This window comes from Pocillopora damicornis, chromosome 7 (genome assembly GCF_964200805.1).
Source record: "Pocillopora damicornis chromosome 7, jaPocDami1.2, whole genome shotgun sequence".
NCBI lineage: Eukaryota > Metazoa > Cnidaria > Anthozoa > Scleractinia > Pocilloporidae > Pocillopora > Pocillopora damicornis.
Window position 1 is genome coordinate 3,644,786 of NC_142676.1, and position 18,313 is coordinate 3,663,098.

At 38.9% G+C, this 18,313-nt stretch overlaps 1 pseudogene across 1 annotated transcript; it reads right to left on the bottom strand.

Annotated features, from left to right (window-relative positions):
* Window positions 1-360: 360 nt before the first annotated feature.
* LOC149042107 (uncharacterized) lies at window positions 361-17,810 on the bottom strand (annotated as a pseudogene). The gene is made up of 18 exons (XR_016188184.1): window positions 16,787-17,810; window positions 15,461-15,792; window positions 14,742-14,886; window positions 14,260-14,405; window positions 13,292-13,463; window positions 12,870-12,985; window positions 12,377-12,503; window positions 11,353-11,472; window positions 11,086-11,247; window positions 6,308-6,532; window positions 5,646-5,947; window positions 4,659-5,009; window positions 4,142-4,388; window positions 3,495-3,834; window positions 2,997-3,086; window positions 1,996-2,212; window positions 1,435-1,649; window positions 361-664 (listed from the first exon to the last, which is right to left on the bottom strand). The product of XR_016188184.1 is annotated as an uncharacterized LOC149042107 (transcript).
* Between the last annotated feature and the right edge of the window lie 503 nt (window positions 17,811-18,313).

Sequence of the window (18,313 nt, forward strand, 5' to 3'; positions counted from 1 at the left end):
AAATATTCTTCTCTATTTGCTTTCATTCGAATAATTCCAGTTTTTTTTTCTGATTGCAGGATAAGAAGATCGTTGGTGTCTCATATACAACAGACCATGCTCAGCTTTATCTGCTCACGAACCAAAAGACCCATGTAATGATCAGTTTTTCTACCACTGTAGTTGTTATGGTCACTATGGAACCAGCCAGGCTTCTATTCAGTGCGTCAGGCATTATTTGGAATGTCCGCTGACCACACGAACACATGAGCCGAACCTTTTCGTACGTAACTAGAACTCATGCAGCGCGCAAACCATTAGCTGCTCAACTACTTATACCTTTCTCCCTGAATGTGTGCAATAAATTTGAAACACAGAAAATGTTTAGCAATTACTTTATTCTTGTTCATTTCCCATTGCTTTAAACTAATTAGAGCCATTTACAATCCTCCTTAAATCACAGTGACTGCAGTATTCCACTACGTTTATTAGCTCTTTTTCTCTATAATTTTCTCTATGACTCGATATCACCTGATGCTTCATGGTTAATAGTTATGGGAACATGCTCGGCCTCGGAGTCGGGGTCCTGGAACTTGCTGCATCTTGGGTCGTCTGGACCTTTTGGGTACTCACCAGTCCAGTACAGATACTGAATCCACACGTTCATTTTTGTGAACACTGAACGCTGATGCACAAAAGAAGAAAAAATTGGATAAATCACAACATATTGTAGCCGCCAGCATCTTTCCATTAATTTTATCCGTTTAACGTTTTAACCGCATGCGCAGTCGTTTTCGATTCTAACATAATTTGGTACATGACTTTAGTTTAGGACCCTTATGGCCATAACAAGTAGCCAATACTCCAATCTCATTCCGGCAATAATTAACAATTATTTGTTTTGAAATGAACAAAGAGCAAATGTTTTTTAAAAATACTTTCCTAAATGCATGACATCTACATTATAAGTTTTATAATGCCATTGTTTGCTTCAATTTTCTTACGAGGCATCAGATAAAATATTCTCTGGGATGCAAGCAACGAAAAAAGAATGGTAGCTCTCTTGGAAATACAACACCACCATAACATACGTCACCACGGAAATTAAACCGTGCTTCGAATTTCGAGGAACGGGGGGAAGGGGAAGGGGGAAGGGGGAGGGGGGTTGCGTCAATCGATATTTCACTCACATCTAGTTATTTCAAAAAATTGATCAGTAAAGAAATCTGGAGAGAAATGTGATAGGAAAAATCAAGGAAAAAAACCTTTTTTATTCCGCTGAAAAGTAATATAATTTGGACAAGTAAAACGCCAACTTTGACGTTAAAATATTGCTGTTCCTCTGCAATTGTGAATTATCGCCTGTGGAAAATTGTTAGCCTGGAATACGTGGGGATTGTCTTTCTTTTTAGATTCCCAACAACCTCTTAGTCAAATCTAATAACTTTCGCTTACATCAAAGTCCTTGCAATTTCCGTCTGTTATGCGCGAGCCACTGGCTTTACAGGGAGTTTTGCTGTCAATCGGTATGGTCATCTCGTAAGTTCCAAATGGACTCCGGCATTCTTCTGCTCCAAGAAGTGTGTCATCACACGGTGAACCGCTAAGATAATGACAGCACATTGGTTGAAAGCGGTTATCGTCCTTGCCCATACAGAAGAGAGAATCCTCTGAAAATTTGCGAGAAGAAATGTTTTACAAATAATTTGAAAGGACAGCGATGCCCACTATGTCCAGACTTATCAAGGTTATAAAGGAGGTGTTTTTCAAAATGCTCCACGCTCCGTTTTCATCAGCGCTTTTCTGGCTTTAGTTAATGATAGGCGGAAGAAACGCATCAAAAAGTATGCGTTGAAGAGCGAAAACGAATTGGTGTGGTCGGAGTCTAATCTCCTTCGCAGTTACTTGACAGCCGTTCTGTAGGATGTCACGCCTTGATGATAGAGTTGCGTGAAACCAGGAAGAAGGGCTTTCGTGAAATACTATATAAGGTTAGCCTTTTAAATCATTACTCACTGTTTCCTTTTGCTTTTTCTTTGTTGCATCCTTCGGTATTAGTGATTGCAAATCGGTCGAATTCTAACGTCCGCCATGATCCTAAAGGCTGCCGGAATTCCCTGACATTCCCGTTTCCATCTCTAAAGTAAGAGCCACTGAGATGTCTTAATTTAAGATAAACCCTCGATGGGTAATCCCCGCTTTGAGATTCGTCACCTTCTAGCTCAACGTACATCTGTAAAAAGAAAAGTCGAAAACAGAAAACGAAAAAAAAAAAACATGGAGATTAGGGCGAACAGGTCTTAATTCTTATCGTCAGTTAGAAAATTTAGACTGAACGTTATCTTCATTGACAGTCAAATTCCCCACTCGCACCAAAGCATAAACATGTTTAAAAGCCGTTTTGTTAAAACACGGTTTTACATTGTTTTTTCCGTAACAGCTGCTTAAACCGATGTTTGTCGACTTTAAATTAGTGCATTTTGAAAATTCATGTTACTGAATAAATAAACCTGTGGAAAATCCAGTTTTTCAGATCTCTGTCTCTGATCACGATTTTTATTCAGTTATAAACACGCGTACGGTTAAACATAGTTCAACTAAAGAATAACAATTGTGGTTGACAATTCGACAATTATGCTTTTAAGCATCACCCCTAAAAGCAAAACATTGTGTCCAAAATTATGCTCCCTTTTTTTATTATGCTCCATGTAGTAACTAAATTTAAGAGTGTTTAAAAGCCAAGTGTGTTACTGAAGAGATTATAAACTGTATATAATCTCGTGGTATTGGTAAAACCTTGAAATCAGGCTTTCAATGAAGTAACCTAGTCTTAAAAAATTGCAGAAAAGAAATAGAAACTAAAAAAAAAGGACCTCAAAAATTTTAGTAAATAAGTACTAAAAACGCAGTTTAACGCAAAGAATCTTACTCATTATGCTGGCCTTATGCTCGATGCCCTTACTATAAAATTATGGCCAAAGTTATGCCAGCACAATCTATCTGAGCCTAGTTATTACCTTCAAAAGGCGCACATTATAACATAGATCGCAGCTATCTGAAATTCTCAATGAAAACCTCGTAGCGCCCTTATGAAGTTCGTCGAACATCTGCAAGAAATAATGAAGAACTATAAGTAAAGAATTTTATAGCAATAAAGATGACATTTAATGCAGAGGTTCCTTCTACGAAAATGAAGTAGCACATAAAAACCTTTCCTGCAACAATCGAAACAAGGTAACAAGCCACACGGAGAACTGCCAAAGTTTGCTCAGAAAGACAAAATCAAAAATCAAAAGTCAAATGAAGGAAATGAAATGAGTGTTTAACGAGGTTTTAACTTAATCCAAGGGGGCTAAACAGTCGAATACTGATACCCAACGAAAAATACCAAAAAATAAAAGGGAAAACAAGGAACAAAAGTTAAAAAAACATCAACAGCAACACTAAAAACTGCAAAAAACGTCTGTTTTATTTAATAGCTCATTGTAACAAAGACAAAAAAATACACCACACACCACGTTGTCTTTAGCACTGTCAAACGTCCATTTGTGCGTAGTAATTGTGTGACGAAATTTTGTGAAGCATCGCTGTCCCTTATTTTCGATATCGTCAATTTCTTGAAGTGCTTTTGTAAGCTCTAAAACCCCACGGAGATTTCCTGTTCCCTGCGCGGCTAACACTGCTCGCCGTTCGAATTCAGCTAATTTTTTCCGAACAATCCATAGAGAGCGAAACTCGAAACCTTTGTACAACTGGCATGGTACAATTGTCGGGCAAATCCTGTTTCTATCTGCTGATAGGACGTAAGTAAACCATCCAGAAACATCTGTTGTGTGCTTTCAGCAATGGGAGAATCTGAAAAGGAAATATGCTAGCATTAGGCCTTTGCCTACTCAAATACAAATGCACCATTATGTTAATTAAACAGAAATTATGAAAAACAGCTGCGGTAAGTTGGATGAATTTGGGAAACGAATCTGTCACGCTTAATATCCATTTTCCTGCTTATTTACGGAAAGAGGATTACCAACAGGGAAAGCGTGAGGCGACGGGACATCCAAGCTAAACTTGATGGGATATTTCGGCGAGAATGTATAGCCACACATGTGCACGACCGAGCGTAGGATCTTAGGGTGCAATGTATAATCACAAAGATCCTTACCACCAGAATTACTAAGGCTTTCAATTTCATTTGCTGTCTCCTCTAAGTTTGAGATGTCAAATTTATGTCCACCGACTTCGTTATCCAAGTCCATGACCTTTGCTATGAGATCGATTCTTGCGGCACCGGCGATAAAATATCGTTCGATCTGTTCTTGAAACTTTGCCGAGTTTCGAGGTTTCGACCTCTCATCCAGCAGGCAAACAAGGTCCGCTGCAAGTCCCTCTTTGTTCATTTCCAGATTAGCCTTTTTATAAGCATATCAAAATTTTTGTCATGAACTGGATATCACTTGGGAAGCAGCAATAGAGTTAGGGTCAAAGAAAGAGGCGCACAGACTGACACACAGACAGAGCGTCAGAGAGACACAGAAAAGAAAACAGACCAAAGGGTAAAGAGAAAGACAAAATAAATAAAACTCAACGATTAAATAAGTAGATAAACAAACAAACAACAAAATAACAAGCTGTTGAAACACAAACGTTAGATATTGAAGATGCAGCATTTCCGTGTTTACCTGCATTACTTCAGGTACAGCAGCCACATCCATTTTGTCAAAATCCAATTCACTTGAGTCTTTTAGGGCAGCATAGTCCTTTCCAAATTTCAACCATTTTTCTACTTTATCCAAATTATCCTGAAGTTTACCAAGGTCACATTTGCCAGCAAAATGCCCAATAACCCCGAGGGCTGATCCAAGGGCTGCGAAAGGATCTTTTCCCATTGCACCACTAAAGAATCCTGTTATTCCCTCAAGAATGACGAATAAGTCGTCGCTGTTAAACTTTGCTGCTTCGTACACGTCTGGAAGCATCGCTTTTGCTTCTAGAAGGTTGCTCTTCATGCTTGCCTCCAGCTCACCGATAGCCTAGTGCAACGAAGAGGAGACAAAACAATTGCAATATTAGGGCAAGGATAACAAGGAAGTTAAAGTCAGAAATTTAGCCGATTGGCTTATCTTTAGCTGGAGTTTATCTAGGACTCCGTAGCTTAAGACGACTGGGGATAATGCCGCGCCAACTGGACTGTATGCTACGTCATCGCAGGTTATCCTTCATCAATCCGCCTGCCTTGCTAACTCTTCACTGATGCTCTTTGGTGAAGAGAAGTACTTTAAAAATCAAATTTCATCACCAATATTGACCAACTTTGTTTTCAACCCAGACCCAGCCGCCTGACCAGCGCGTTTTTCGTTAGGCCTTTATTTCGAAGCTATACTCATGTGTCCCTCCCAAGTTTACTTAGAATCGAGGCATCTGGTCTGTTTCTCTTTGAAATAAATGTTTTAGAGAAGGACAGTACGCCGTATGCAATGCCAACGTTGACAAAATTCGCCTACGAAAGCTTTTTGATTCAGAGTGTTTCAAGTAAAGATCGCCGGTATAGCATTATTCACCTTAGAAAAATGTAAGAGGGAAGACCAGTTGGAGATCTCAGTTTCACAGGTTGGTACTCTCTAGATAAGAAATCATTATATATTCGACAATGAGGTTTCGACTCTTACCAATACATATGCTCCCTTTTCGCTTACTGCTATTCGTTTGGCCTCAACCAGTCTGTTCTTTTGCTTTACAACTTGAAGTCTGGCAGCCTGTGGTAGTGCTTTTACTATTGTCTTAACGTCATCATGCCGTGTAATCGATTCTTTGATAGCATTGTAAGCGTTCTCAAACGTTTCTGCACGAACTTTGATGACTTCGACCTGTTTCTTGAAGGCCTCCCATTTGATAATAGATGCGAACAGTTGGTTCTTCCCAAATCTGTCATATCCTACTTTGTTCATAAAAGCCAGTCTTCTCTTTGCCACTAAGAAATAATCCAAACGAATGATTAGCAAGGGAGTTAATAAGTGCTTGTGTACCGCTTCAAACTCCCAATGGGAGATTACATTTCATATCATCTTCTATGCAGATTACGGCCTTAAATTCATTGATAACCATTCACTCTTTTTAGGCTGCGCCCCCAGTCCTAATCTTTTGTTCTTACCACATTTTAAGGTCATCTGTAATCTATTACTGTACAAACATGGAATCTATTTGGGAAATATAAGTATTTATTGTCGGGCTGGGATCATGTCTTTCGAAAATAGAGTTATCAGCAAATTTCTTCTATGTTATTTATTTTAATGAGGTAAATTGAACAAAAATATATTCCAAAATACCGAACCTTTTCTCAATTCAGACGCTCCAGCTTTGCCACTTGACAATTTTACAACAAACTTGAACACAGCTTTGCTCTTTTTGACATCGTTGGCCCAGAGAAGTTCTTCACCATATCTTGTCATCATCTTTATCAGCTGCAGAGGATACTTTTTCAATTGCTTTGGACCCAGACTAAATTTCTGAAGATACGACATTTCCTCCTGACCATCGGAGCCCTTTGCGACGAGTTCTTGAGAGTAAAATGACGGTAGGAAAATTGAAAGGCGTTAAATTTGTATTTGAAGCGTAACCTTTAGACAGTGTTTTAGCATTGCCCCGCAAATTGAAATTTTTGGGAGGAACCTTCGAAGCAGGACCAAACTAGTTCCCATTCCCTTCCCACTGCAGTGTTGATGAACACAATACTTGAAAACATTTCATTTCAGTTTATTTTCTGAACCAACACCACAAGTTTAGAGAGGAAGAAGGGGAACGCTTAAGAGCGAATTTTTTTTTATCACCGCGTGGGAGGTGGCACATGATCGGAAAAATCACTATCCTCATATTTCGCTCAGAGATACCTTAGGGTAAGTCTATAAAAGTGGTATAATTTTTTTGTTCAGAGCTGTTTTTATTTTCTAGAAAATCACCAAACACTGTATCGAGCCCCAACCGCCATAAAATGACCGAAATGAAGTCGACGAGTAGGGCAACAAAACCTTTATTCCTCAAAAGCGCAAAAGAAAGCAAGTCTTTCTGAATTTTACCTATTTGTATACGAGGTATTAAAAAATGATTTGAATCTAATAACGGGCTTGTTGACATAACTATGAATTATTGGCGAATATTTGAAAATAGCCAAAATTTGATTGATTAAAAATTACATTTTGGAGCAGTTTTTCAATAAAAATTTTTCCTACCTGGTATAACTCGGAATCACTTGAGATGAGCATTTTTACAAAGTGGAAAGAATGTTCTTTCCATGGATATAAAAATTGATTTGGGGCTCTTAATTACTGCGAAGAAGTAGCCCGGTCTATTTCGTGCAAATCGCAATGCCGCCATGTAAACAACCGCAGATAATCCAATTAGGCTTTTTATTATCGAAGCCATTTATAATTCCAACAAAATCTTATCGCTTTGACCTATACTAGATTGTAAACTGGATTTCTTAGGCTCACCTGGCGAAAAACACCTTTCTAAGATTGGTTCCTTGCCTCAATCTTGTTATAAAGAGACTTGACAACAGCTTCGATAGTACAGCACTACAGGCGGTGTATACCAAATCACAGTGAAAACATCTCACGAAGGTTCCTGCCGGAAACGTCGCATTGCTGGACAGTTATAACCATATTTCAGCTTGGAACACTCACATTTTACAAGTCTTCCTTTCACAATAAGAATGGAAGTTTGTTTTTTATAGAACGAGCCAGAGCATCCTGACAGATGAAATGAATCATTGACGTTCGTTTTTTGCGATGGTGTCACGCAATAACATGTCACTCGAAAGGAGGCTCGGTTACCAATACGCTCTTATTTTCTTTCCTTCTTATCCCCTATTTTTTATTTCCGGGAAAAAGTTTTAAATCCAGAATTTAAAATTACCGTTGTTTGCATTTTTTAAGCGCGATACCACTCATGCGTCACCCTAGACTGCTAAATGAATTAGGTATATGTTACTACAGCATAGAGGAAATTTCACTGCATTAATTTTTAACGACGTAAAAAAATGTGTTATCCTATTTTGTAAATTGTGACGGCTTGCAGGGTAGACAGGTGCAGGAGTGGAAAAATTAAATTGGGAGTAGCTTTCTAAAATACTCAGCGCTAAAAAAATAAATTAGATTAGGCACAGTTTCTAACCATATAATGAGCGTCGCGCCATAAATTTTCCAAAGCAAACTAAAATGATGTTTTCGTTTGGCCGCCGATTTTTTTAAGAGGTGAACGTACCAAATGGAAATCAATTGCTCCTTTCAAAGATTAGTTGGGGGATGCTGCTCCCAAGATAAGCGAAGTCGAGTTGCAGGAAAAGCTTCTCTTATAGTCCCTCTGCGCTTCTGTGAGAAAGACATCTCAGCACACAACAGGCTGTGGGCGTGAATAATGTTGAATCGGAAGTCGATCTCATTTTAGCACGGGCATCGATATTCACGTTGCCTTCCAATATTTCGGTATCTCGATATCTCCGTTCATCGTAAGCAGCCTTACGTGAGCAAGATCGAAGCCCTTTGTTTTAGCTGTACCTGTCAGCAGTGACGAACTACATGTAGCTTGAATATTGGTTTCATTGACCAGGAAAGCACCTAAAGTATATGACACTGTATTCTTTTCCTTTCTTTCCTTCTTTCTTTCTTTCTTTCTTTCTTTCTTTTTTTGCTTTATAAAACCCATTCAGTTAGCTGGTATGGAGGAACTTCCTGATTTCTTGAATCTCCGAGGGTACGCCGCCTCTGTCTTGTCGAGAATTCGGGATCTCAAAGAATGGCCGATTAATTGTTTGATTAAGGGACGGGAAACAACTTTATCCGAGTTCGAGTTGAGAAAACTGTCACGTTTCTAGCGATGGCCATTATCATCGTAGCAATCAAGGTACAAAATCGAAAGGTTTAAATTGATGAGCACGCTATCGTAAGGAAAATTTTAAAAAAAACAACAACAATAAAAACAAAAAACAGAGATTGTGTAAGTCCAAAGCTTTAAAAAATGCAATTGTAATGACCTACAGTCAGGCGATATCAAATAACACGTAATGTCTCGCGGCCTGATACAAGCGGCCGACTTTGTGACTCGAAGATTTACGTTTTTAGTGAAGTTTAACGTTCAAAGTGCTTAGATAAAGCACGAAATTGTTAGTCTGTTGTTCTGTTTACATAGTCGGTAGAATTTTTCCAGTGTCATTAGAAAAGAACGCCTCACCGTGGAACCTGTCTGCTTGCCACTGAAGGTCATGGTAGACCTTATCGATCCACTAGGGACACGTATGTGATGTATATAATCACGGAGCACAAGACAATTAACTTCCAGTTGTTTTAGTTAACTGGGAAGTTCGTCATTTGAGAGGTTACGCATGACGTTTGTTTTTCCCGCGAACGTCAAAAATTCAATTTCTGTCGTCTGTCTCTAGGCGTGTGTACACGGAATTAAGTAGGTTTGTGTTTGTCGTGAATGTGTTATTTTATTTTATTTTATTTTTTGTGCAGGATTTTTTTAAGAATTCCATAAATAGGTAACAAAATGAAAGGCAAGCTTGCGTTTGCCGTTTGCCGTTAAACGTCATGCTTAAAGTGCCTATTGATAAATAGAATCTTTGCGAGCGCGAAGTCGTGAAAATAGAGTCGATAACAAAGCATGTATAGTTAGTACCAGGGGGTGACTAAATTTACGAAAACGTCAAAAAGTAGTTTTTCAGAATTCAGAAGAGATCTACAGCGTTTTTTAAGTGAATTCGCGCAGGTTTTTGTTTAAAACATAACACTGACTAAGGAATAAATATTAGTTGGCCCAGCACTCGGTACAGCGATGTCTGCAGACGAATGCCTGTCTGAGTGTCCTGTGCACGTTTAGCGTGATTGCGTGACAAACATGAGTGATGACACACGACTTCGTTGGTGAACATCGTTGTGCCATTTGGGGAGCCAAACGTTTCTTAACTGAAACTGTAAGCAATCAAAGCATCTTGGTTTATCGTGCTAAAAAGACTTTTGTATATACTGGAGTTGTATGGAAGCAGAAATAAGTCAAGAGTTGCGATGGTTTGCGATGATTTATGAACAGCTCCGAGTATTGTAAATGGTCAAGCTGGACGTTGTAAACACTTTTCAAGTGAACATGGCGATTTGAAACAAAAATAATGGAAACACCACTCCTTAATCACTGGTTTCAGAAGGTAAGGGTAACATATTGAGTTTCTGATAAAGCACAGCTCAAAGCCGTAAGATTTTGCAGAAATTATGGCTTCGATAATAAAAGAATAATTGGATTATCTGCGGTTGTTTACACGGCGGCGTTGCGATTTGCACGAAATAGATCGGGCTATTTCTTCGCAGTAATTAAGAGCCCCAAATTAATTTTTATATCCTTGAAAAGAACATCGTTTCCAATTTTCAGAAATGCTCATCTCAAGTGATTCCGAGTTATACCGAGTAGGAAAAATTTTTATTGAAAAACTGCTCCAAAATGAAATTTTTAATCAATCAAATTTTGGCGATTTTCAAATATTCGCCAATAATTCATAGTTATGTCAATAATCCCGTTATTAGATTCAAATCATTTGTTAATACCTCGTATACAAATAGATAATATTCGGAAAGACTTGTTTTCTTTTGCGCTTTTGAAGAATAACGTTTTTGTTGCCCTACTCGTCGGCTTCATTTCGGCCACTGTTATGGCGGTTGGGGCTCGATATAGTGTTTGGTGATTTTCTAGAAAATAAAAACAGTTCTGAACAAAAAAATTATACCACGTTTATAGACTTACCCTAAGGTATCTTTGAGCGAAGTATGAAGGTAGGGCTTTTTCTAGGCATGTGCCACATTTTTTTGATTTCACGCGGTCTCCAGAAAAATTCTCTCTTAAACTTGAAACAGCGTTCCACTCTTTTCTCACCTTGAAAATAATTGACAGAATTCTTTGAAAAAAAAAACAGCCAAGTGCTCTCTCCCTTCCCTTCTCATTCTTGGCCAACACAGTCCGTACGAGAAGGGGAGGGGAGCCATAACCTGGGAACCTTATTCCATTTTAAGGAAGCGTAAGACCGTCTAAAGTTAATTTAAAGAATAAATTAATAACCACATAAAAAACCTTGTCCGTTGCTTCCGCTTCTTCCAGTTGCACCGCGAGCGGCCTCGCCAGTTTGTCCGGATGATTCACACCAGTGACTACAGGAATAAAATACAAATCCGCCGGAACATCTTTCCTTCTTCCTACAGTTTATTCCGCGGCCGCCTCGTCCTCCTAAACCACCTGAAAACAATCTTTCAATTTATCAAACTATTCGTTGCTCAGTCAATGCTTCTGCATTGTTTCCTCGTGCAAAATTTTATTAATTAAGAATTTCTGAGTCCTCACCGGCTCCTCCTAATCCGTTTATTGCCGCCTGCCCTCCAAACCCACGACAAGATGTTAATTCGACATACCCTCTCACTTTCAAAACATGAAGAGTTTGACGACCTGCATTGCCACCATTTCCTGTTGTTAAGTTCAATAAATAAATAAATAAATAGGCGAGGGACATAAGTAAATGTAGTACATTTAAGTGGTGATTACTACTGTTTATAACATAATAAATTTGTGTACAAGTAATGAAAGTCAACAGAGTGATTGCCTCAGTTTTCCGCTGGGCTCGGGGTGCACTAAAAACGTGCGTGTGCATGGCTGGGGAACTACCATATAAAGCATATTCCACTGCTGTGTGGAAAATGCAATCAAACAATTACTTCATGCATCAGCTTTGTGTTAATCTAGATATGAAGCCCTTCAGAAGATTGGAGAGTACTTAAGAGGCTGGAATCAATTGCTTGAAGAGCGGTCAACTCTAACGCATCTTTCGTGCTCTCCAAACCTCCGTCGTTTTCACCACATCTCATCAAACGCACGCTGAACCATTTTTGATATGGATAATTTGGTTTTAACAACTGAGTTGAAAATGGAAATTGACCACCGTGAAGAATTTCTAAAACCGTCGTTTCAAGCGTTAGCTGTTCATCATTCCCTCTGAAAAAGGACTAACATTCGAAACGTCAACTTTAGAAACTCTTTGCGGTAACCAATTTCTATTATCAACTAAGTAGATAACACCAAAATTAATAATCCTGTTAATCCCCAAACTGACGCAGCACTACGATTTCTTGAGAAACTTACCCCCTTTAATCAACTCTTAAATAGACATTTTTGAATCAATAATCAGTAAAAGTAAAAAACTTGGGCAGGAAAATGATAATTAGAGTAAGAACGCATGGTTGCGGCGTCGAAAAAGGAAGTATTAGCGTTAATAACAATTTTTGGAAAATTAGGTGGATCTTTGGAAGCTCAAAAGAAAGAAATCGATTTATTCTATTATGGTTAGAATAAATTATTAAAGTTTCAGTTTTACCTGATCTCCCACCATCTCCGCCGTTTCCTCCATTTCCGCCTGATATACCTGGTATCCCTGCAATGTGACTAGTGCAGCCATACCTTGTTTCGTGTGCTTTGCAGTCAGAGTTTGTCCTGTCTGGTTGCTGTTTGAATAGTAAAGTTAGACCAAGTACTGATTGTTTATTGACATAAAACCTCCACTGTTAGAGTAAATTTTCGTTCAATCATCAATAGTGAACTTCCCCAGTCCCCTTCAGGTGATAAATTATGACCTTTGCCTTAGTTTTTCTATAGCACGCGTATCAAATAACGATGATTATTGTAAGTATATTTTAAGTTTTAGTTTAAATCGGCAGCGAGGTTTTCACTTAGATTATAGAAGGTCGTGATGGTGATGAAAAATAATAATGAGAAATTGTTGGTGGTGAGCATTCCATTCTGACATGAGTTCATTTTAATTTCCTTCAATAAACAAACGTTGCCGAGGGTCACGTCCTTGAATGATGTACCTTGTGCATGCTGTCGGCTGCCTTTCTTCCATTCGCGCCATTTTGCCCCGGTTTTCCATTTCCGCCACTTGTTATGATATTTACATAGCCAGCCATCATTTTCGCGTAGACTGTGACTTTAGATGACAGATTAAAAAATAATGATAATAAAAACTTGCGTTGCATAATCCAAAATTCTGACAATTTGCGACCCCATTCTAGTGACTCTGTTGTAGAAGTAACGCCACTACAGTCAACCCAGTCGTGAAAGTGCGATCCCATCCTGCAGCACATCCCTACTAGCTTATTTCTAGGATGTACCCCTCGGGGATTTGGTACCTCTAGACCCCCACACAAATGATACTTGGTCCTGACCTACACAAGCCACATACGAAAAAGGGCAGAAGATAATAGCCTTAAATTTCTGGCAGTCCTCAACTCACCTGTTGGACCATGAACTCCATGCTTCCCATCGTCTCCATCGGTACCAGGAGACAGGATATTTAAATTTTGCACTAAGTTGGGAGCTCTAAGGTTCAGTTGACTGTCTTTCAAAAAGACCACCTTTCGGCTGAATATTGTCAACTTTTTTGTACCACGCAAGTCCACGTCACCCTATGGGAAATAAGCAGCGTATAATCCCTTACATGTATATCGAAACCGCCCTGAGGCAGTCAATGTTCTCTCAATTCAGAACTGTTCGTGCTCCATTTGGACATTCTGAATCGAAACACTTTTCGATTGGGTGTCAGAAACCAAAACTAATTTAAATTGATCGCAACAGTCATTTATAAATGGCCTCCATTGCTACAATACGTTCTTCATCCAACTGTAATTCGTAGAGCTTGCGAAAACATCAAGGTTCAGTTTTACTGATCGAAACGCTTACCACCTGTTTACTACCCGAGGATGTTTTGTATCCAGCCATATTAATTTACGTTCGTTTTCTACGTTAATTATGTTTTTGAACCCATCTTACTAAAAGTAAGGTGGGTTCCTGATGTTAAATTCTGCAATCAGTAACAATATAATCTGCGTTGAAGAAGTTTCATGTGTGGGGTGTCTAGTTTTTGTACAACACCCTTACATCGCCTTAGGCAGTAATTATAATTTAATGTTTATTGTTAAGAAGGTCACAAGTATACAAAACAGAACTTTGTTTGTGTTTTACCCGCTTGCCTCTTTACTAACTTGTCGTGCGCAACAGTCAACATCTGTTCGTGAGATCTCCCAGGTTTTGATCGTCACTGAACGTTAGGACTAGTACGAACTGACACAAACTGGGTATGAATTGTCTGACTTTAATACGATTCTATTGAGTACGAAAGATTCTTGGGAACAAACGAAAGGGTACCACTAAAAAACCAAATTTCCCCTAGCCAAAGTTAAAATAAATTGTAAAAAAACCTACCTTAACATATACAGTATCAGCTAGAATTTCAAGCTCGATTCTATTGGCTCGCTCCTGGGTCTGTCCGAAGGCTACCTCTCTTTTTGTACGAAGATGCTCTTGAACGTAATCCATGTGGACATTCCGACCAAGTACTTGATAACGGTCTGTGATTTCAAGGCATTAAAAGAATGTGTTAATTGATCGAGGTTCTGTCTGATAATAACCATGTACCTCGTTATTTATCTCATCTCTATTAAGGACTAGTGATCACCTTGAGGAGGAGGGGTCAGGAGTAATTTGGGGGGGATATGTCGCCAACATAATGAACGGGTGACTACAGAAAATCGACTGCCAATGAGAGATGATCATAACAAAGTTAACGAGCCTTGGATAGGGGGGGGGGGGAGTCAGCTAAATTTGATCATGACCCAACCACCCACTTCCCCCTTCTCCTCCCCCCCCTCCCCCCTCTTCCCCTTACATAATGACTGGTCTCTTACCTGAGAGAACACAGCCGTAAAACTCGGCCCTCATGGAAATATGTTCATTCCACGATTTTGGTTTTATTTGGACATATCGAGCTGTGATTGGTTGCAAAAAGACATGGGTAACCACGGTGTTCTGATCTGCATTACCAGTAAAAACCTGAAAAATAAAAGGAACAATTCATGTGACTCCACATGGTATTTAGGTTAAAGACAATCACCGGCAAAAAAAATCGTAGTGAATTTCAAAAAAGAACGATGCAGGTACCGTTGGTAATGCTTTACGGCGATTGGCGCAATAGAACATCAACTCTCAGCTCTCCTCAAAACAATTCACAGCTGTTTTCAGGGAGGAGAGTGAGACTGGCTGACTTAGCGATGAACGAATACTTAGAACCGCTGGGAAAGACCGCCAATTAGAATTACTAAACAAACTGATGCTCTTTGGGAAAGTCAAACAGTTAGTTTGGTATCAATTAGTGAATTTCATAAAGTTGACGATTCGAATGGAAAACGTCAGAGATAATTTTACATGTAGTTGATAATCAATGAGAAGCCAGATGTGTTGCACATACAGACACAAAACTTGAAATAGAGATAAACAGACACGAAATGGTGATATATCTTATGAAATGTGACCCCCATCATTAAAACTAAATAAAAATTACATATAAATTGCAAAGCTCCATACAGCCCTCGCTGCATAAGCTGCATTATTAAGGACACCACAGCACCTTATCAACTTCATTCTCTTTATAGGCCTGAAGAACGTTACTGCCATCCGCACTGTAAGCGAAAGTATAACTTTTCACCCATTGGTTGCCGTAGTCGTTACGTCCCTGAGTCGCAAGCTTTGTAATTTTCACATTTCGTCCGAAATCGATTTGAAGCCACTGATTGAGATCATTGCTTCCCGCTGACCAGGCACTCGTTTTACCTCGGGCGGCTTGGCGGTTTAGTCGGGCGTTCTGTTTTCCGTGTGCCGTATCCCAGGAGGATGAAGCAGTAATCTGTTGATCAGTAATGAGACCGCTCTCTAGCCCAAGTGCTTCTTCGCCCGAACACGCTGATGAGAAAGTTCAAAATAAGAATTTAGGACAACGTATCGAGTTAATTTTGTAAGTAGACCAGGTTGCATTAGTTTTTACTGTTGATATTCTCTTGTTTTTGCTAAATTTTCATTCTGATTGGTGAACGAGGAACCAAGCATTATGTATCGTCTAAGGTGGGAAGATTTTGGTTGTTTCACGATAAAACTTACCTGATCCCCCTTTCCCCCCTTTAAAGCTCTGTAACATTCTTATGACCCACCCACCCCCCCCCCCCCCATTGGCAGTTAATTGATAGCCGATTTTCTGCAATCCCCATTTGTACTCCATTGACGATAACTGCTCCCCCTCAACTACTTCTAAAAACCATATGATCCCCTTAAATCCCCCACCCCAGCCCCACCCCCCTCACTGAACAAACCCTCGAAGATTTCGCCAAATTACAGCTAATCACTTCTTCGTCTCCTCTCTGTTTAAGGAACTGTTTGTTTTCACCTTTTTTCTCATTGACTCAATAAGAAGTTGGTCTTTGTCATGACTGGGTGCTGTGATTGTTTTGTTCTTGGTTGTGAATCGACCGAAATCTGGTATTACAACCAAAAAGTTCATAAAGCGATGAACCATCTAGAGAAACAGAAACTGGATTTTTTTCCGCGACAAGCCTCAAGGTTCGAGAAAAAACAGAAATTAACTATTTTTACCAAATCAGAATTATGTTTTTCATCCATGAGATGAAAATACATAAAATAGCGTCAACGACTTAACCGCACATCGAAAGCTTTCAAAGCGAATGTCAGACAAATATATTTCGGAACTCTCAAATATGAAACGCCAAATTTGAAAAGCCAAACGGCTCAAAGGTATTTCTTGTTGCCCATTGCGTATTTAATGCTTTTATCAATACTGATCAGCTGAACGCCAACATCAAGTAATGACAATCAAATCCTTACGTAGGGAAGGTAAATATGGATGACAACAACAATTCATATATATGTTTGATAAATTCATTACCTGCTTCAAATTTAACAACTGCTGGTGTCTCAAACCAGTTCATTGGAGAGTATTTTACTTTCCCGTCAAAAGATTGATCCCCAATCCTCAATTGAGCACATCCTTCATCTACAAAATATACACACAACTGTCTTTCTTAAAAACCGATGCTCTTGAAACTGTAATGAAATATCTTACAGCCGACACTGGAATATTTTTAAGATGCTATTCACTTCACACAGAAAGTCGCTCTAGTTCGACCACTGAAACAAACACTTAACAACCTCGTGGTCTCTGGTACACAATTCATATAAGAGACACTGCTCAGTCCTTCTCTCACAAAACATTTAATTTCAATCTCCCTTCTTAGAAAAGTACTGACATATTTCGTGTTTTAGATTCCAAAGAATTAAAACCAAATTTTCCAAAATTATTTTTAAATGTGCTGAAAACTCGTACTGCTGAACTGCTGAACTGCTGAGCTGCTGAAGAGCAAACATCGAGGGCGATTTCTTAGGATATCTAAGGCAGAGAGTCAAGAAAGTGCTGTGGCTTTGCTTTTGGGGCCATGGTACTAGCTCTGTTTTTTAAACTGAAGGCGTCCATAGATGCCTTTTTAGCACTAGTGAGAATTTTCTTGCGGTTGGGTCGCTCTTCGAAATTTCAAATCGCGTTTCGGAAACTATAAAATCTTTTGCAAGTTCTTCTCATTGGAAGAAATGAAAAGTGTTGTGGAACAAACTTCTTTAATAATTAGCCAAGGATCACCCAATCAATCGATCAACCTGACCGACAAACAAACTAGCCACTCAACCGAGTATCGAAGCATCGAAGTACAGTGGAAATATCTTCCGTCAAGGTACCAGCCACCAGCCAAACAGCCAGCCAATGAGGTTTCAGTTGGTAAGAGTGATATCTTACGGACTTGGTGGCTGACCAATAAAATAAAGAAATGAACCCGCAAGAAGTCGTTTTAAACATTAGGCAATCCTCTCAATGTAGTTGCTCACAACCACTTTAACATCAATAAATTTTATATCCTTTCAATAAGACACGTGTGCCTTTTAACTGCATTTTATTTTCTAGAATATGTAGCTCGATTAATGCTTTTTTCATATTTTTGTATTTTTTGTATTGACAAATGAGCAAAATACTTAGTCTGAGATTATTGTCTAGCTATCACTGCTCATAGTATATACTTTAATGTTTACAATAAACTCAATAATAAAATCAAAACTTATCAAAATCTACATACACGGCAAAACTGGTTGGTTTAAGAACCATCATAGCGATTGCAATGATGACTTTTGACTTATTATTTCAGGTATTGGAATGTTTCTCCAGCAACCTCTCTAGGCAGGTAAAGGGATAAAAAGACTAAAAAAAATAACTAATTAGGAATGATATCGGCTGCACTGGGAAAATTAAAACATTGTTAACTTTTTTTTCTTTCTTTTCTTACCTTGGTAAACTACTTTCCTTTATTTTTGTTTTTTGTTTCCACTTTACTCTTTTTTCTGTGTACATAAACACTACAGATGAATATGT